At 37.3% G+C, this 20,261-nt stretch overlaps 1 long non-coding RNA gene across 10 annotated transcripts in view; it reads right to left on the reverse strand.

Annotated features, from left to right (window-relative positions):
• The window catches only part of LOC109499002, a 130,409-nt gene that overhangs the window by 37,172 nt on the left and 72,976 nt on the right, over positions 1-20,261 (reverse strand). For 4 of the 10 annotated variants that reach the window (XR_006596823.1, XR_006596824.1, XR_006596822.1 and 1 more), the window contains 4 exons: positions 17,774-17,890; positions 16,943-17,043; positions 13,488-13,533; positions 8,233-8,314 (listed from right to left, as the gene is read on the reverse strand). This is a non-coding gene — a long non-coding RNA (uncharacterized LOC109499002). Of the gene's footprint in view, positions 1-7,648; positions 8,315-8,674; positions 8,798-13,487; positions 13,534-16,942; positions 17,044-17,773; positions 17,891-19,056; positions 19,392-20,261 lie in introns of those variants that run through there. The other 6 variants (XR_006596825.1, XR_006596818.1, XR_006596820.1 and 3 more) reach the window with 6 other exon arrangements.

Raw genomic sequence — 20,261 nt, forward strand, 5'->3', positions numbered from 1 at the left:
GGAAACGCTTCCTGGGGCAAAGATAGAAGATCTCAAGATATGTAGGAATGGTAAGGTTTAGATGCCTGGAAATGGAGTGCAGGGCATTCTTGATGGAGGGAATTGCAATCAGATAAATGTTGGATAGCAAAAAGAAGCACAGCATGATCAGGGAAAAGAAGAATGAAGGGGTAAGCTAGAAGATGAGGGACCAGATGATGGGTGTGGAGGGATTGAAAGCTGAGGATTTTGCTGTTAGGGAAATGAGGAAACCACTGAAGGTTTTTGAAGAGGCGACTGGCAATAGCAGAACCTGTTTTAAGCAAAATGTCTAATCACTTTTGTGTAGGTTAAGTTGAAAAGGGGAAAAATTTGGAGGCAAGAAAATGAGATAGTAGGAGATTATAGTAGTCTGGTGTACCGGCAAAGAGTAATTGATCTAGAATAGTTGTAATAATTGAAAAGGACAGAAATATGCAGCAGGTGATATCACAGAAGTACAATGGATGTCACTGGACTATTAACTTTGGGAGATGAGTTACAGACAGCAGTTATATCTGTCATCTCTTGCCACCATAATCCTTTGTAACAAGAATTATAAAACCTCAGTGACATACAATAAACAGAAAACATTTTTTTTTTTTTTTTGCTTATAAGTTCATGGTTTGGCTACACGGGTCAGCTACATGAACGAGGCTGGTGAAGGAAAGGAAGGCTGACTCAGACATCTGATGATCTTAGCCAGGCTCTCTCACCCATCTGGGACACTAGGGACAACAGGGCTGACCCTGCCCTTTCCACTGAATCATCCTCTAGCAGGCTGGTGCAGGTATGTCCTCATGGGAAAGGCAAAGAAGCAAAAGCATGAGCATAAATGTGCAGAACGCTTTGAAGACTCTGTTTGAGTCATATTTGGTCTCATTGGACCAGGAAAATCACATGGTGAAGCTGACAATCGGAGTGGAAAAGGACTACAAAGATCCAAAGCAGAGAGTATGGATACAGGGAGGCCATTTAACTGGGTCCATTAATGCAATCAGTGTACTCAGAAGTTAAATATGATTTCAAAGTTTTGTGGGAGGAATAATAAAAATTGTTATCCTTATAAAGTCCTAGTCTTTCTTCAAAACTCAATTCAAGCATCACCTCTTCTATAAAATCTTATCTATAGCACCTGGGGACTATGATCACTTCTTTTAAATATTTCCATTATTTAAATGTTATGAACTGTACTTGGCTGTTTTTGTGTCTGCCTCTTTATACCTAGCCACACCTCCCTAAGAGCATAGGCCACACTGCTCTGCAGTCTCAAGAACTAATTTCAAATGTTAACACCACACTTTACTACAAGTTCCTCTCTGTATGTCTGTCTCTGCAGCCAGGGCATACAAGCAATGCCAAGCATGTGAGTTGTTGTGAGAATAATGCAAAGTAATGTGTGAAAAGCCCAAGAAATGTTCATGATTATTATGATTATATGTCCTTATTTTTATTTTCGTTGATATATATACTCTGCAGTGATTAATACATAAAAGACATTCGGGGCGCCTGGGTGGCTCAGTCGGTTGAGCGTCTGGCTTCGGCTCAGGTCATGATCTCACGGTTGGTGAGTTTGAGCCCCATGTTGGGCCCTGTGCTGACAGCTCAGAGCCTGGAGCCTGCTGTGGATTCTGTGTGTCTCTCTCTGCCCCCCCTCCCCCGCTCATGCTCTTCCCTATTTCTCAAAAGTAAATAAACATTAAAAAAATATTTTAAGTGATTGAACAGATAAAACATATAAGATGAAGCAGATGCTACTGAACATGAAAGACAATGGGAGGGTATTCAATGGAATGAGCACTGAAGAGGCTGAAGGGAATGGAATTAAGAGAATCAAAGAAAAGCTGGCCTTGGAAAGAGGAAGGACATTTTGCCTGACTAAGCGTGTATATGTCGAAACTCTTCTTTGAAAAACAAGGCTTTTGGGGCGCCTGGGTGGCTCAGTCGGTTAAGCGTCCGACTTCAGCTCAGGTCACGATCTCGCACTCCGTGAGTTCGAGCCCCGCGTCGGGCTCTGGGCTGATGGCTCAGAGCCTGGAGCCTGTTTCCGATCCTGTGTCTCCCTCTCTCTCTGCCCCTCCCCCGTTCATGCTCTGTCTCTCTCTGTTCTCAAAAATAAATAAACTTAAAAAAAAAAAAAAGAAAAACAAGGCTTTTAATTAGTCACAATTATAGTTTTGGTTATTGATCTTGTTTTTTGCTGTTTTAATGTGTTGAAAGGCACCCAGGGCACATCAGATAACTTTCTCTAGATCAGAGAGGATCAAGAAAAACCTACCTATCACACCCTGGTAGCATGTTTTACCTTCTCAATATAATGGGATATAGAAGACATTTCTAAGTCATGGGCTATTTCTTAATACACATACATAAAATGTGAAGAGATGACTTACATCTTTAGAGATATTAAAATATTTTACCCTTTAAGGCTCTGCACCAGGTTTCACAAAACACAACGTGATAATTGCTTTGCTTGACTTGTTCAAATAGCCACTTTCTTGATATGACAGTTGGGGCATAAGTATTGTTATGTCCCCATGTAATTGGCCCACATTGCTTCTAACTATATGAAAAGTTTAATTAAGAGCAATATACCAAATAATGATATTCCAGGAACAATAAAATTTTTTATAGTATATGTACTGTCCAAATGTCAGAAGCATGTATTAAAAAGCAGGATCTTGGGGCTCCTGGGTGGCTCAGTCAGTTGAGCATCCGACTTCAGCTCAGGTCAGGATCTCACAGTTCTTGAGTTCAAACCCCGTGTCGGGCTCTGAGCTGACAGCTCAGAGCCTGTAGCCTGCTTCGGATTCTGTATCTCTCTCTCTCTCTCTGCTCCTCCCCCACTCACGTTCTGTCTCTCTCTCTCTCTGTCTCTCAAAAAATGAATAAATGTTAAAAAAAATGGTTTTAAATAAAAAGCAGTATCTAAGAGGAAAAAAAATCTGGTTACCGATACGCAGAAGGAAAGAGGTGGGGAGTATGGGAAACCATACTATATTTTCATTATCTTCATATTTTAGAATAGAGTTTTTGTCAATATAGACAAAACTATAGACTCTGTCAATAGAGTTTTGTTAAAGGGAATAATAGAAAGTTAGAGTTGAATAGGAACTTAGAGACCTCTCACCTTCTCTGATGAACTATGTTAGAGAGGCCAGTGGGTTTGCCCAAGAGCGTAAAGAAGAGTAGGATTGTGTTGGTTCACTGTTGTAAGGCCAGCAACCAAGAACAGCCTCAGTAAGTACTCACTCAGACAACAACTAAATACATAAATGATTGCTTGAAACTCATATACTTTGACTCTACTCAGACATTAAGCATAATACATTCCCTTCTATTTTGATAGAGGATTTATAAAGAATATGTAGCAGGACATCTCTGTAATCAAAAATAAATTGTTTTCATCCCTTCTTCAATTTTTATCTTAATAATGCTCTAGGAAAAAAACTAAAACAGAAAAGTTCACAGGTGAATTCAAGGATAATTGGTTATGCAAAAAAATATCATTTTAAGTAAGTCTACTTAAAGACTTTTATATTACATCATGACAAGAGGTGAATTAGACTTCAGTCTTGAAAACTGAAATTATGAGCAATGCAAATAAGTTTGTTTAATGTGTATCTTTAAAATTCATGTTATAATTACAATTTTGCACTGATTTTTAGAACAAATAAGCAATAAATCAAGTGTTCATTGATTTGTGTGAGAATACATCTTTGCTGTGAAAATTGTATTATAATACATTCTACCCTCCAAATTTAAATTTCGTATCACAGATGAAAAGACACTTATTTTTGTTTTCCAGGTTCACCTCTTAATCTTATGGTTCTCAAATCATTTTCTGTTGGAAGCCCATCACGTACAAACCACGTTGCTCCCCTCCTCCGATGACGGTCAAGCAGCTCTCCCACATCACTTTGGAAAGTTTGGCTCTTTTGTGCTTTCACTTTTCAATCAAACTGAACTGTATTGTTGAATTACATAAATGTCTGATAATCTTCAAGGCACTGATTGACAAAGATGTGGATTAACACCAATACAGGTGTTACGAAAGGAGGGTTATTTGATTGGGCATTAATTTATCGGTGGTTAGTTACTAAGTAACATTTTCGTATTTTGACAATTTGTGCTTCTTAACACCACATGATTATTTTCAGATAACAAATATATCAATGGATGATTTTTGTAGCATTTTATATAGCTTAGTGGTTCCAGGAAATGTGCCCAAAATATCATGGACATCACATTCAAATGGAATTCCTGAGAAATACCACTTTTTGAATCAAGTTCCTACCTTCTGCCTACCCGCTCCTCCTCTCCTCCCTTCGACATCCATACGCACAACTCTCTAAGGTCCATTACCTCCACCACACCTGACTTCTGGTTCATTCGCCAAATTAGTTTTTTACAAAAAGTCCCCATTTTTCCAATTAAACCAAGTGTAGAGGCCATGGCAGAAAACAGGAAGTAAACTAAAATACGGGACATTTCTCCCATCATACTCCAAGAACAAAGTCTTTCTGACCATTCAGTTCTGGTTTCCCTTTCTCAAAGTTTGAAAGTGATCTCACCAGCAGATAGATATTCATTGAGACTGTCTTTTGGCTAGATAAAAGTTATACTATATAAGTTTCAATAACTAAATAAAATCATACATATCATATTACTACCTTAAACCATGGTTTTAAAATGACAGGCTAACTTCTTAATGGTAAGAATTATAAGCCTTCAAATATCTTAAATGACCATCTATTACTTACATATAGAATGACTTAATTTATTATGTTCAAAGCAAAGATAGACTATAAGTTAAATAAAACAGCCTTTCCCCCTGCCTTACATAACTTAACTGGTTGTATAACATTCAGAGAAAGACAACATTAGAAGAGCCTTAGTTCATGATTTATTCAAACTCTGAACCATAATGCTAACAGCTAGAAATGCAAATTCTTATGATTATTCTCTATTCATTACAGGGGAGAAACATTTTCTGATGAGTGTATTTTATATGAATTCTGATAACAGTTTCCTCTGTCTTTCCATATAAATTTCAACATAAATTTCTGAAAGTCTTTAAAATATAATATATATGCTTTAAAAATGGTTGACTCTACATGTGTTCTTACACCAGCAATAATATCTGATAAGCTTTCTTGTAATTATGAAAGACAATTCTCTTTATTCAACTTAATTTACTGCCACCCAACAAGTATTTACTGAGCACCTGCCCTAAGGCAGCAATTGTAGAGATTTAAAATATGAAATTAATTTGCTCCCTCAATTAGCTTATAATCTGATGGAGGAGTTAATGTTTACAGATATGAAACTCTCACAGACTTAAGAGATGAATTAAAGTTGGCTTAAAATTACTTGACCCCATAGATAGTCGTATCTGAGTATCCCCAACCCTGTGGCATCCCTTCCCTTAATATTTAAATACAATAACTTGGCTTTTTCTCATACATTATGAAAACCCAGTGACCACTCCAATAGCTGAGAATTCTTGGTGAGGTATTTCTCCTAGTTTCCTCTTGCTTCAGTTTTCAGATTCTAGTCTTTAATGATTTATACGTGGCATCTCACCTCTGTAGCTGCTGCCCTTGGACTGCACAACTTTGCCTACCACCAGCCACAGCTCTGATTCTTTCACTCTTCCAGAATGTCATTGACAGAATGCCAAAGACAGAATTTTACCCAATATTTGAGAGAATGGAAGGTGGGGTTTACAGCACAGGACAGACATTAAAATTAAATGTTTATATTTACAGCCAGTCCCGGGCATGGGTGACTTCTTACTGTCCATGCTTCCCTGGAGCTATAGACTTAGCTACATTTTCTCAAACTCCTCTGTCATCTCTTCTTCTCCAGCGTTTCCAAACTTTCTACTCTCCCTTACCCACAATCTCAGATAATCCACATTTCTACCTTTTAATTCTGAAGAACAATTTGGCACCCCTTTTAAAATTCATGCTGTAGAGAAGTCTATTAACAAAGAGCCTGTCAAGAAATCTCTCTTTAAAAAGAATTATCTCCCTTTACATAAATATGATAACTTGTCTAGTATATGAAAGTGGTTGTAGTCAGTTCTTGCTTTGAATAGAATTGTTTTTTAATCTTCATATTACATGAACAGGTGAGAATCAGTAAGCGAGAACTCTCTGGGTTTGATTTGTCCATCAGGCTTTGTGGAGAAAATAGGAATTGGACCAGATCAAAGGGTCATTAGTACTTGAGTAGATTAAAAAGAGAACGTTACTTCTATACAGCCAAACAAACAAATAAGGGTTGAAATATGGAATTGTGCCTGATTTATGTGGGAGGGAGAGAGATGAGAATTGCTTGACTAGAATTGAGACGCAGTGAACAGTAGAATGTGGGCTCGGAGAAATAGTTTGATGGCCAATTATAGCATAACTACACAGCATGAAAACAAGAGAAAACAAGAAATAGAGCCTTTGTGGGTTTCTTTAACAGACATGTGGCATGGTAATGAAATATCTGGAAAACATTAATCTAGTTGATGAAACAACTAGAAACAATCTAGTTGATGGAATAAGAGCCTGGCAGCAGAGAAGTCAGTTTGTATGATACGGAAGTAACTGTGAGGTGAGGTTGAGGAAATGAGCAAGCCTGGCGAAACTGGAAGGGAGAAGGGTGGTGAGAACTGAGAAATAATGGGAAGGATCCACCATGCTAAAGCTCAAGGCTGCTGACCAGCATCACTGCCCTGATAGATTTAGTGAGGAGCTGGGGCAGGGAAGTGAACCGGAGGGGAGACAGCTACCCTGCAAACTGCTGAGATTATGCCAAAGTTGGTTTAGTGGCAATTTTCTACTCCAGCTACCTCTCAGGACCTCCCTTTGTATCTCTCAAGACTTACATCCACTGTTTGCTAATATAATTATGGATACTTTTTAAATATTTATACGTTTAATCTTTTACAAACTTTGTTTTGTATAACAAAGGTAATGAATGCTGGTTGAAGAAAATGGATAAAAGGAATATAAAATAAATACATCAATAATCCACCATCCAGAGATGTACTCTTCTAACATTATGCCGCTAAATACACTACTATATTTTTACAAATTAATACATAACACATTAAAGTCAACTTTGTCTTCTCTCTAGTTCATACTGTTTTTCAAACTTTGACTTCTGTAAAAAGCTTTCTTAAAAAACAAGTTCATCAAGCTTTCTTTGTTTTGTTTTCTCCATTTAAAGCAATCAAGAAAAGAACACTTAGTATTAGTATTGCCAGGATAGAAAGGTTGAAAAAAGAAAGCTGATATGGCAAGCAAGTTTCTCAGAAAGAGGCCCATTAACAGGAATGTGTTTCAGCCTTTGTGATTTCATTCTTTCTGGCTCATGACATTAACCCTCTCAGAAACTTCAAATTTTAAAATCATTCATGTTTTATAAAGACAAGCATTGGGAAAGTACCTAAAGCCAAGAAGGATATCTTGTATACTGAATTTACACATACCCCAACACCCACAAGCATTTGATTTACAAGCACTATTTTTTTTAAAGAAAGGTTTTCTTCCTGCCATTTATGGTAGCCAAGAGTGGAAGAAAAAAAAAAAAACATAATAAAATATGTTATTTGAAACCAAAGACAACAGAATGTTCTGAGATGTCATTTATTTTGTTTAGTAACTTTAGCTATAGAAAGCTCAACAAATCCTACAGAGAGCTATTCTTTAGAATGGAGAACTGTTTTCTATCCCTTAATGATGACATATTTCCAAAGAAGAATGACTTGCCATTATCTCCTTAGGGTTCTAAACATAGCTAGAAGTCAATTTTAAAGTCTGCTATAAGTTGTAATGTTTTTAACAGTATAGCCCTTGTTTTTCTAGGTCTGACAGTAAAATACATTTGTCATTTTCAAGAGTTTTATTGCTCTTCACTACTTCCTGGAAAATACGATGAGTAGAAAGAACGAATGAACTAACTTGGTAAAGTAACTTGGGGTTTTAGAGCTAAGACCCGGTGCATATTTGTCAATGAACAGTGTGTTGACCTTGGGAATGTCATTTAATCTCTTTATATTTAGACTTGATGTTAATATATTTTCAATGATTCCTCTCATTTAACTAAGCCATTGCTTATATGGAATGCTAGAAGGAAAAAAAAATCAAACCAACGATGATTCCTAAGCACAGAGTATGTAAAACACTGTTTACATGTTTAAGCAGAGTTACCTACCCGTCACACAGGGAAGTCAAGTTGCCCAGGTGTCCCACAAGATGGTTTCATCATACAGTCTTGAAAATGGATGCCTAGTGATCTAGGAGCAAAACAAAATAGGCACACACCTGTGACTTCTTCAGTACCCAAAAATGCTTGGGAGCAATTTCAACTTAGAAGTACTATAGATAAATTGCCTCAAGAACAAACAATTTCACATCTTAGAAGAAGGTCAAAGCAATGCATGTATAACTGTGGATGAATATTGAAGCTTTTGAATTAAAGAAACTTTCAAGGAATTATCTTCAGCCTCCTGTTTCCCCCTTACTTTCCCTTAAAGAGGCTTATGACTTTGGTATTTGGAGCCATGCAGTGCTTTTATTTCCATGAGTTGAAGAGGGCACCAGTCCTAGAATATATTCCAGGTAGACAAGGAAAGCAGGGGAGAAGTGAAACGAACCAATTGTAAAGTTGTCACACCAGTTCTGTGACTTCTAATGCAGACTTATAATTTCAACTTGCTACTCTGAGTTGAATCCAGATCAAATTATAAGTTGAAAAGGGGGTCCCTTGTTTACACATTCTGAAAGAAAACAAAACTTAGGTCACCAGAGAACAATGAGTCTTTACTCTTGATGTATCTTCTGGTAAGCAACATAGATTTATTGAGAACCCACTAGATGCCTAGTGCTGTGCTTGGCCCTTGTAGGGAAAGATAAAGATAGGTTAGGTTTCTTCCCTCAAACTTTCATTTAATTCAAGAGAAACAGTGACAATACATCACACAGACCCTGCCTGGCAAACACAGTGCAGCTCAGTGGGCCAGCAGCATTGGCTCACCTGAGGTTTATCAGAAATATGGACCCTCGGGCCTTACCCCAGCACTACTGAGTCAGAAACTGTGTTTTACTAAGATCCTCAAGTGATTCATATGCACGTGAAAGTGTGAGAAGTGCTGACAAAGCCCAACACTGAATGTGCATGTTCATGGAAGACAAGGAATCATTTAAATGAAATATGCCTACAAAGTTGGAGATATACTAGACGAGCTTAGCAAAGAGGCTGCTGTTCATTTTTAGTGCTATCAGGGTACAAAACAGAGACATTATTTTATTTAGTTTGCTATTTGTAGACCACTAACAGGTAAAAGTGACTTCATTAAAGGGAAGAAAAATCTATTGCTGAAGCATGTTTACATTAGTTTACAAGGATAAGATAGCATCTGGAGGTCATTCAACTCTAGAACAAATTTTGTGATTTAGTGATTAAGATTCTTGTCTCCTTATCCTTTTTCTGGAATTAGCATATCTCTAGGATATATCACCAAAAATAGACCTATCAGCTAATGAAGGATTTTACTCTCAGGACATTACAGTTTGTACATAAGAAAACAAAAAGTATCAGGCTTGTCATTTAAGTACATCATATGTAACATAATACCAAAGCATTTTCATATTTAAAGATTATTTGAAATCAAAAACAGCCATTTTTTGTATTCACTAAAGACAAAAATCAATTTTGAAGTGATGACTGATATGAGTATAAAATGCACAACACTTGCTTTGTATCACTGGACTAGGAGGGGAACACCTAAGAATTTTTAATGATTACTAGATTGCTCTTCACAGTACTGATTACACTTTGTACTATATTGTGCAATTAGGTAGGTGTATAATTATTACACATTACCATCATTTTACTATTCTTATACATTCATTCTTTATTCTTTTAGATTCCTTAAAAAATCAATGACATTCCTTGAAGCTAAAATAGATTTCATTTACATTAATGAAGACTGTGATTAGTTCATGGGAAATAATTCTATGCAAGTTCCTGTGTTGAATTACTCTTTACAATTTTTTCACATGACTCTCTACTCTTTGTTTGATATCAGTATTTGTGGAGTGAAATGTAGTTCAAAAGAAGTAAGGTGTTCTTGCTTTCTTCTTTTCTGGCTCCTTTTACTTGCAGGATTAATCATATCAACTACTAAATTCGATTTATGAAAATCACATTTGGTCACTGAAGAACTATATATTCTCTTTTGTGGACTTCAAATCCTAATAGTGATGATATCTTACCATTAGCTATGAGAAATATAGCCATCATCCTAAATGAAATTAAAAATATATTCTACTCCCAGTATATTTGTATTCATGGGGATATAAATTTGTAAGACCACTGCAAAGACATTTGCTGGCATCCAAAGTATTTGTCTTGCTTACCGTAATGCTGTGGAATTCATGTTCAGAGAGCCTTCAAAGATATGTATATAAATGGCCCACGCATTCTTAGACTAGAGGGGGTTGTGCTGTTGTTCTATTTGCTTGTTTTTGTTTTTGAATGAGTTAACTATCACTACCTCTAAAGTGTGAGGTGGGTTGAAAATACAAATACTTTAGAGAAGAAATATAAATATATAGACATATGTATAGGTAGAAATATGAGATACATTTGTATTTCTATAAATGTCTATATTTATGTAAAATGTATAAATGTATATTAAAATGTTAAACTGTAATACTTTCAGTCCTAGAACATAAAAGTTTAGGTATGTCATATACCTTAGTTAGAAACAAAGATACTTCTTCTCAAAGTAACAAATTCATTGTAAAAATGCAATTTGGATTTCATGCTTATCATGAATGTTTCACCAATTGAGACATATAAAAATTATTTTTAATAGAGTGAGTGTTTTCTATTTTCTCAAGTAGACTCCCAGTATTTATTTCATAATCATATCCTCCTAGTTATAGTTACCTTAATTACAAAAAAAGACACTATTTTAACATTTTGCTATACACATAAATCACCATCTCATCTTTTCCATATGAGGTAAGTTGACTTGTGGGACAGTCTCATATAGATTCATGGAGATGTTGGTAACCAATATAATGAAAGCTTAAATAGGGGCGCCTGGGTGGCTCAGTCATTTAAGCGTCCGACTCTTGATTTCGGCTCAGGTCATGATCTTACGGTTATGGGATGGAGCCCCATTGAGCTTTGCGTGAGGTGTGGAGCCTGCTTAAGATTCTCTCTCTTCCTCTCCTTCTGCCCCTCTCCCCAACTCATGCTCTCTCACCTCTCTCTCTCTCTAAAAAAAAAAAAAAAAAAATAGAAAAATAAAACTTAAATATAGTTCAGTGGTTTTTTTTTGAGTCTCACACCAGAAATTAATAAATCAGACAATATCAATTTTTATGAGAATGGCATAAAATAAAAAATCACAGAAGAAAGACAAATACTAGTCCAACAACCCATAGTGAAGCCAGGATCAGGATAAGAAGAATATTCTCTGAGTTACAGGTTTCATACTAAAGTTTCTCTGTTCATTTTCTTGATGTTTATTTAGGAATCACAGCCAGGGTTTTTTCATACACAATTTTTTTGTAAGTGGAAATCTGAATCTTCCAGGAAAGTTACATATTCTCTAAAATGATGCCTCACCATTAGTACTTCTATAAAGACGGATAAAGAAAGTGGCATTCTTTTACGTTTTTTTGTTGTTGTTAATTTATTTTTTTCTATCTTTTGAGAGAGACAGAGCACAGGTATGGGAGAGGCAGAGACAGAGGGTGGGGACCAGAGGATCCAAAGCAGGCTCTGCACTGACAGCAGACAGCCCCATGTGGGGCTCAAACTAAAAAACAGAGATCATGGCCTGAGCCCAAGTCAGATGTTGAACTGACTGAATCACCCAGGTGCCCTAAAAGTTCCATTCTGAAGACATAATGAATAACTATTTGGAGCCACAAGACTGTATCATTTGCTTCACAGAACTCAGGATAAATTATCTGCAAAACTATCATTATATAACTGACAGAATTTTGCTAGTATTTCTGTTCCTTTGGTTAAACGTCTTGTTTATGTGAGAACTCATCCACATGTGTGAGAAAAAACTATACGATGCTACTTTGTCCTACAATGCAGTGTATGAAAGGGCCTTTTTTGGAATACAAATTAAATGGTATTTTCTTCACAATTCAGTTAATTTCATAACATATTATATACAAAGTACCTACTACGTGAGAAGCGCAAGACCCTGTGTTAGCCCCTACAAGGGATTGGAATATAACAAGATAAATGTGACATGAATCAACAAGATTTCAATCTCATAAAGAAAACAGAACAAGTACATTAGTTACTCAATCATAATCTCCCCTAAAAAGTGTCATGGGAATGATTTAAACAAGGAGTAGATACACAGAGGACAGAGATCATTTCTTAATAGAGGAGACAGAGGGAAAAGACATTTGATCCCATGATCTCTATAGCAGTTACAATGTTTTCATTGTAACTACATATTCAGGAACACATTTAAAAAATTGTTACGAGCTTGAGGAGCCTGGGTAGCTCAGTAGGTTGGTTGAGTGTCCAACTTTGGCTCAGGTCATGACCTCGCGGTTCAAGAGTTCAAGCCCCACGTTGGGCTCTGCGCTTACAGCTCAGAACCTGGAGCCTGATTCAGATTCTGTGTCTCCCTCCCTCTCTCGCCTCCCCTGTTCATACTCTGTCCCTCTCCCTCTTTCTCCCTCTCAAAAATTAAACATGAAAAAAATTTTTTTAATTGTTACAAGCTTAGTTTTGTAGTTTTTGGTCAATGGCATCATAGCTCATTGGCATTTGCTGGGATATCAAAAATTCCCGCATGCTCTCCCTCAGCAGTCCTGCACTTATTATCGTCCTCATTCCTACTCCTAGGCCTCTTTCATACCCCTGACATGGCATGGTAGACTCGGGCCATCCCAGCCCTCTCTGCTTAGACACACTGAGCTGCCTCCTAGGATTCCCAGTAGGAAGTGGGTAAGTCCTTTTCCAACTTCTCTCTCTACTCTTTGGAGTCCTCTAAATTTTTCTACAGCTATTGTCACCCTTTCCTTTAGGGGACATTACCTTGAGGTGGAGAGATTTCATGGCAAAGATCCTCAGTAGTGTGCACAAATATATAGCATATTGAAAAATGGTTAAGATTTTACTATGCTGAGATGACAGAATGAAGCACTCCCTACCTATTGCAAATAGATAAGTTTGGAGGCCAGCCAGTATCAACAGCCACCTCAAAATGATGGGCTAGGGGTGGGAGGTAGAGGGATGTGTACTTTGTCCAGTGTGTCTGGGCATAAGGACAAGTAACAGCAGATGACTCCGTCATTATCCCAACCATAGTGAAGTCATGAACGACACAACATGGTAGAACAGCCATTCCCTCATTCCTTCATCCATGAACCCATTATATCTATCTTGTATCTTGTTTTTATTTTATATCCAAATACCTGTGTCTTTGAGGTCAAGCCTGATTCATCTCTGAATCCTCAGCACCTAGTTGAAATGATGGGGACATACAATGAATTAATGATATACATTGATGATATATAATGTTGCTTATATACTATTTAATTTTGTCCACCTCATCAACCAATTATGCCAGGAAGTTTTCACCACGATTTAAGTGCAGAACATGTAATAAACACTGACATCATTGATCTGGTGCCTTAAAAAGTATAAAAACCTGATTATACTATTAAATCTTTGTGAATCAGTCACCAGTAGTATTTAAATATATAACACTTTTGCTAGAGTTAACAGTGAATAGGTTCTTGAAAGATTTATTATGATATAGTGTTTCTTTTTAAAAAAAATTTTTTTAATGTTTATTCATTTTTGAGAGAGAGAAAAACAGAGCGCAGGCAGAGGAGATGCAGAGAGAAAGGGACACACAGAATCCAAAGCAGGCTCCAGGCTCTGAGCTGTCAGCACAGAGCCCAATACAGGGCTCGAACTCATGGACCATGAGATCAAGATCATGACCTGAGCTAAAGTCTGACGCTTTACCGACTGAGCCACCTAGGTGCCCCATAATAGAGTGTTCCTTATACACATATAGGAGCACCCAAGAATTGATTTTTAAAAAGAACCTACCATTGATGAGTTCATATACTCACCTATCATGATTTCCCACTATTTACAAGAAAATGTCTGAATTACTAGTGAAGCATTTATAGATCACTGATACATAACATGACTTCAACTCTCCCACTACTCTTGTACAAACATATTTTCTGACCAAATCAAAATACTTTATACATTGCACTTTCCATCCCTGTGGAATGGGCTCTCCTCTGTTCTCTCCTCCTTTTTACTGAAACTGAAATGAACCCTATTCTTCAAATACCCAGCATACAGCCCATCTCCATCAGGAAGATTTTGCTGATTATGCCTCTTGCAAACCCTAAAAAGCACTTGTTCTTATTAATGATTATTTGGTATTCAGTAAATTCATGTGTGTGTGTACATGTGTGCATGTGTGGTTTGTGTATTTAAATGCAAATATCTTCTCTCCCCAGTCAGGCTGCAAATTGCTATATGACAAAGTGTATTTTGCTAATTTTTAAACATCCATATCACCCAACAGGTCTTTTTTATTAAGTCATTGGTTATTATGATCATAGTTTTAAGTGTATCTTAGGAAAAATATCAGAAATCCAATGGATATTTTCTTCAATAGAGAATTCAAAAAACAAAAAAATAAAAACAATTAAGTAATCACTCTGAACTTTATCTCAAGTCCTCTGTTTCTTCGTTCTGATCTCCCTAATTTATTTTTAATTTCTGAATTTGGTTTGGTGAATTTTTAGGAAATCATTATAAACACATCTGTGCAGAATCCTAAAATTACACATCTTGACTTATAAGTTTCTGTAAAGTTTTACATACTGGCCCTTTTGTCTATAAATCTTTCCTTCCATCCCTGTCCTTTAAGACTCAATTCAAAATGTTTCCGTTCTCAGAAACCAACTCTAAAGATATCTCCATACCATCTTACTGAAAAAAAGTCATCCCTACTCCTACTTCTATTTCACTGCTACATTTGCACATATCTCAATTCTTGAATATATAGGACACTTTCCTATAATTTTCACTTTACAGATTTAACTTCCTTTACTAGATTTTAAAATCTGTGATGTCAAGGATTATCTCTTTTTAATCTTTGTCTCTTTAACTTCTAGCACATTGCCCCTTTGTTTTGCAAGTGAATGAATCAGTGCATAAATCTTAAGGCAAGCACAAAATTATGTGTTTTTATTTGGTATACAAAGAAATCAAGGCTATGATAAGAAAGTGAGCAGGTTAAAAAAATCAGTGACAAAATGGCAATCAGGACCCTCACCTCTGGACACAGTCCAGCAAGTTACCACCATCCCCTACTCACGGCTGTCTTCACAGCAAAGCAGTCACAGGAATGTAAAGACAATTTCATGTAACTACCAGAAAGGAGTTATTCAGTAACAAGTGGTTTCCCAGGGCTAAAATCCATCCCATACACATGTAATTTTTCTTTATCCAATTTCAACAATAAAGATGATTGTGTTTGTTGAATCCTTAACATATGCTAAGTTCTAAGCATTTACATCATTTCATACCTTTCCTTTAATTATCACAACATTTCATTTGTTACATATTTGTATGCCCATCTTATGCATGTGGAAAATGAAACATGTAAATTCAGTAACCTACTCAATCAAAACTGGGGTAAGTAAAAAAAAGAAAAGAAGTTATATTATATGTTCTTAAAATTAAGCCTAATGTTATTATTTAGATTGTCAACAGACTATTTTAAAAATCAGAGCTGTCAGGGCACCTGGGTGGCTCAGTCGATAAGGTGTCTGACTTCAGCTCAGGTCATGATCTCGCGGTCTGTGAGCTGGAGTCCCACGTCAGGCTCTGTGCTGACAGCTGGGAGTCTGGAGCCTGCTTCAGATTCTGTGTCTCCCTCTCTCTCTGCCTCTCCCCCATTCATGCTCTGTGTCTGTCTCTCTCAAAAATAAAATAAAACATTAAATTTTTTTTAATTTATGAAAATTAGAGCTGTCATGGCCTAATATTTCTTCTTTACATACCTAGTGCTCATTTGCACATTTAGCCAGAGAGCACTATTAAATGACAAGGACAAAGAGTCTCTATTCTTAATTCCTTACCTTAAGCACATAAAACCTCTGTGCCTCTCTATCACTGAAATGGGAAAAATAAATTATGAGGAAAAAAAAGCAGACAGGAAGGATTTCATGAGCTACAAAAGATCATACAAATGTAAATGGTATTCTTAGACCCGATTTTCACCACACAGCTCTGTAGTAAGCAAGGGCTTCATTGTGCACATTGTACAGACAAGGAAAATAGATTCCATACGGCTAAGGAACCCTTTAGGGGCACAGAATGCATCAAGGGAATGCAAGAGGTTGGATCCCAATGACCTGTGTCTCCTTCCAGCCCCTTCTATTGCACCAAGCCACCTTTCTAGTGGTTTTGCATATGAACGTGATTCAACCCTCATCTTTGAATTAGAAAGAAAGGCTGAAATGTTGTGATTTAACTTATTGATCTAAATTTTGGATGCATAACTGAGTAAAAATAAGAGACTGCACTATCAACTTGTGAATGTTGTTTATCCATTAAACAAAGGCACCCCAACTGCACCTGTGCAAGTCTTCACATGCCACTGTGATGATCAATTTCAGACCTCTCTACCAAGTGGGAATGGATTTGAAGCTTCATGTTAATTTAATCATTTCCTTCTCTACTGAGACTATCAACAAGGCCACTAGTTGGCATCCTTTTGATTTAGTATTTAAAATAGCTCTTGATAATAGCAAAAGATCCTCTCATCATTTTTACAGGGGTTTTGATGATTTCTGTTCCAACGCCAGTCATTTACACATTTTGTACCTACCACAGAGCAGCAAACCACCTGGACAGCCTGATATGATAGATGGGAAAACATAAGTATATGCCTCTGACATATCCTTGGGCTGCTGTGTTTGGGTTTCTCTTCTGGAAAATAAAAACAAGGACATTACGTGCAATTAGATTAACCAAATAAACATGCTTTTGTTTTTCACTCTCAAACACGCAAATATAACACTTTAAAATTTTTCACTTAACAAATCAATAAGAAACAAAAGAATATGTTTGCTAAATATGTTTGCTTTGTCACATTCCGTGAGAATCCTGGATTTCTATGTCCTTTTTGGTGTATCATGTGGTATCAGTTTTTCTTACGCTAATTAGGATTTAATTTCAATTGCTCAGTTTCTGTAGAATTTGGGTTCCATCATACAATATTAATAAAAATTAAAGATGATAATAGCAGTGAGATGATAATGCATTCAATTTCCCTATCTACTGGTGAAGTAATCAAAACATTGCATCTCGGGCTGGAGATGGGTCCTAGATTCCATTCTCTGCTCTTCACTAACTGCAGGGCCATTCTGGCCAAGTCTTAGGAATGCATTGGATCTAAGCTGTTCAGCTTTACATGAGAGGACAGGTTGACATCTTAGGCCCCTTCCACTTTTAAATCTGCTCTGAGCCTAGGAAATATTTAAGGATATACTATACAAATAAAAATGGTAGAGAATACAAAACTATTTCACTGTTTTCAGAGAGCTAATGATTAAAATAATGTAGAGTAAATGTATAGATCTTATATTAAGCTGTTAGGGCTGCCAAAACAAAATACCGCAGACTGGATGGCTCGAACAACAGAAATTTATTTGCTTACAGTTCCCGAGGCTAGCAGTGCAAGATCAGAGTGACATCAAGGTTGGTTTCTAATGAGACCTCTCTTGTTGGCTTGTAGACAGCTCTCTTTCCGTTGTGTTTTCATATGGCCTTTCTTCTGTGTGCACAAAGAGAGTGAGCGAGCTCAGGTGTCTCCTCCTCTTCTTTTTTTTAAAAATTTTTTCAACGTTTTTATTTATTTTGGGACAGAGAGAGACAGAGCATGAGCGGGGGAGGGGCAGAGAGAGAGGGAGACACAGAATCGGAAACAGGCTCCAGGCTCCGAGCCATCAGCCCAGAGCCTGACGCGGGGCTCGAACTCACTGACCGCGAGATCGTGACCTGGCTGAAGTCGGACGCTTAACCGACTGCGCCACCCAGGCGCCCCTCCTCCTCTTCTTATAAGGACACCAGTCCTGTGGGTTTAGGGCCCCCCCCTTATGAACCCATTTAACTTTAACTATTACCTCATGGAAGGCCCCATCTCCAAATACCATCACATTGAGGATTAGGGCTTCAACATTTGAATTTGGTGGGGGACTCTTAGCCATAATCGCTCTCTTTCAATTCTACCATATATAGCTGAATGACCAGGAACAACTTATTCAACCTCTGATTCTCATTTTCCTCATGGAGAAAATAATCATTCTTTCCTCAAAAAGACATTTTGAGAATTGAATAGAGTAAAAGACCGTAATGTGTGATGTTAACTACAAAATGCTAAAGGAAAAACCATTCAAAATGATTATAAAAATAAAATGATTAGTGCTGGAAAAATTAAGTGCATTTGGAATTGAAAACTGTTAGCATAATTTATGGACCAGAGTTGTCAAAAGAAAGGCTTTGTGTCTAAAATAAGAAATAGAATCTTAGCGATGAGTATTGATATTTGAATCACAAAGGCCTGAATTTAAATCCCATTCTTGATTTATTTACCATGTGAATTTGGACAAGTTTTGAAACCTTTTTAAGCCACAGCTGTCTCACCTTTAAAATGAAAATAATATTGCTTCTATCAGGCTGTCATAAAAGTGATAATACTACAGCTTAATAAGTTATTAGTAAATTAACAAATATCATCATTTAAAAGACCTTAAAGGATATGCGAAAAAATGGAAAAGCTGTGTCAACAGGAATGGGCAAGTATGTTTAGGAAATGAAACAGACAGGGGGTATTAACAGAAACAAATGATACGTTTGAAAAGATGAGATGGAGTTAGGGTAATAGAGCTTCTTGCATAATAAACCACTGCAAAACCTCAGTGGCTTGAAACAATTACTTACTCTCACTGGGTTGGGTGAGTATTGGCTGATCTGGAGTGGGCACAGGTAGGTAGCTCTGCTTCAAGCTGCAGATCTGGCAGGGTGGGGCTCTGCTCTGTGCTGGGCTCACATATGCTCCACATTTCTCATCTTCCCTGGATCAGCAGTCTAGTGGACGATGTGCCTCTCATGGGAGTGGCAGAAACGCAATTAGGCAAACCCAGTAACCTAAGTGTGTTCCATGCTTCTATTTGCATTGTGTCTGCCATGATTCTATTGCCAAAGTAAGTCACATGTCCAAGTCGAACATCAAGGGGTCGCAAGTACTCTCTGCCCAGCATGAGGTCAAAACAAGTCTAGGGTGAGATGAGAGCCAAGTCAAGGGAGGAGGTGTGAATACTTCTGAACAAGAATCTAATATACCACGGTAACAAAAACAAGGTTTTATCTGGAAAGCAAATGGAAAAATTCTAGGTTTTTTGAGCAGAAGAAATGTATGGCATCCATGTGTTTCAGAGAAAAATAATTTATAGGTCCACTACAGAGACTGAAAAAAGGGAATCAGGGAGACTGGTTAAAAGGTTAACACTGCAGCCATCTGGGAAGTGATAGTCTGAACTAAATGGGGGTAACATGACAATCAAATTTCAAAGAAGGGACAGACACCAAAATCACATCAAAGTAAGAAACCATGAGACTTAAAACATTCTTCAGATATAAGAGAAGAAGTGAATGTCAGAAGAGTGGCAGAATAGCTAACAATTGCTGCACAAACAATGACCCCAACACTCTGTGACATGCAATAACAATATTTACAATCTGAGATCGTTTTTGTAAGCTGGGAATTCTGCAACAATTTAGCTTGGTGGTGCTGGCTCAGGGTCTCTCATGTGCTTGCGTCAGACAGATGTCAGCGAGGACTACCATCTAAAGGCTGACTACCATCTAAAAGCCGGAAGATCTCCTTCCAAGCTACACACAAGCAATCCACTTCCAAGATCCACACACACACACACACACACACACACACGGCTGGCACATTGTTGCTGGCTGTGACTAAAAGCCCTCAGTTGCCCTCCACATGGACTGTGGAGACTGTCCTTACAATATGCTTGCTTTTCCCTGCATGAGTGACCTAAGAGGGAGCAAAGTGGAAGCAGCCAAGTCATTTATGACCTAGCCTTAGAAGTTACACATGGCACTTCTGACACATTCTATTCATCAGA

Source organism: Felis catus, chromosome B1 (genome assembly GCF_018350175.1).
Source record: "Felis catus isolate Fca126 chromosome B1, F.catus_Fca126_mat1.0, whole genome shotgun sequence".
Lineage (NCBI taxonomy): Eukaryota > Metazoa > Chordata > Mammalia > Carnivora > Felidae > Felis > Felis catus.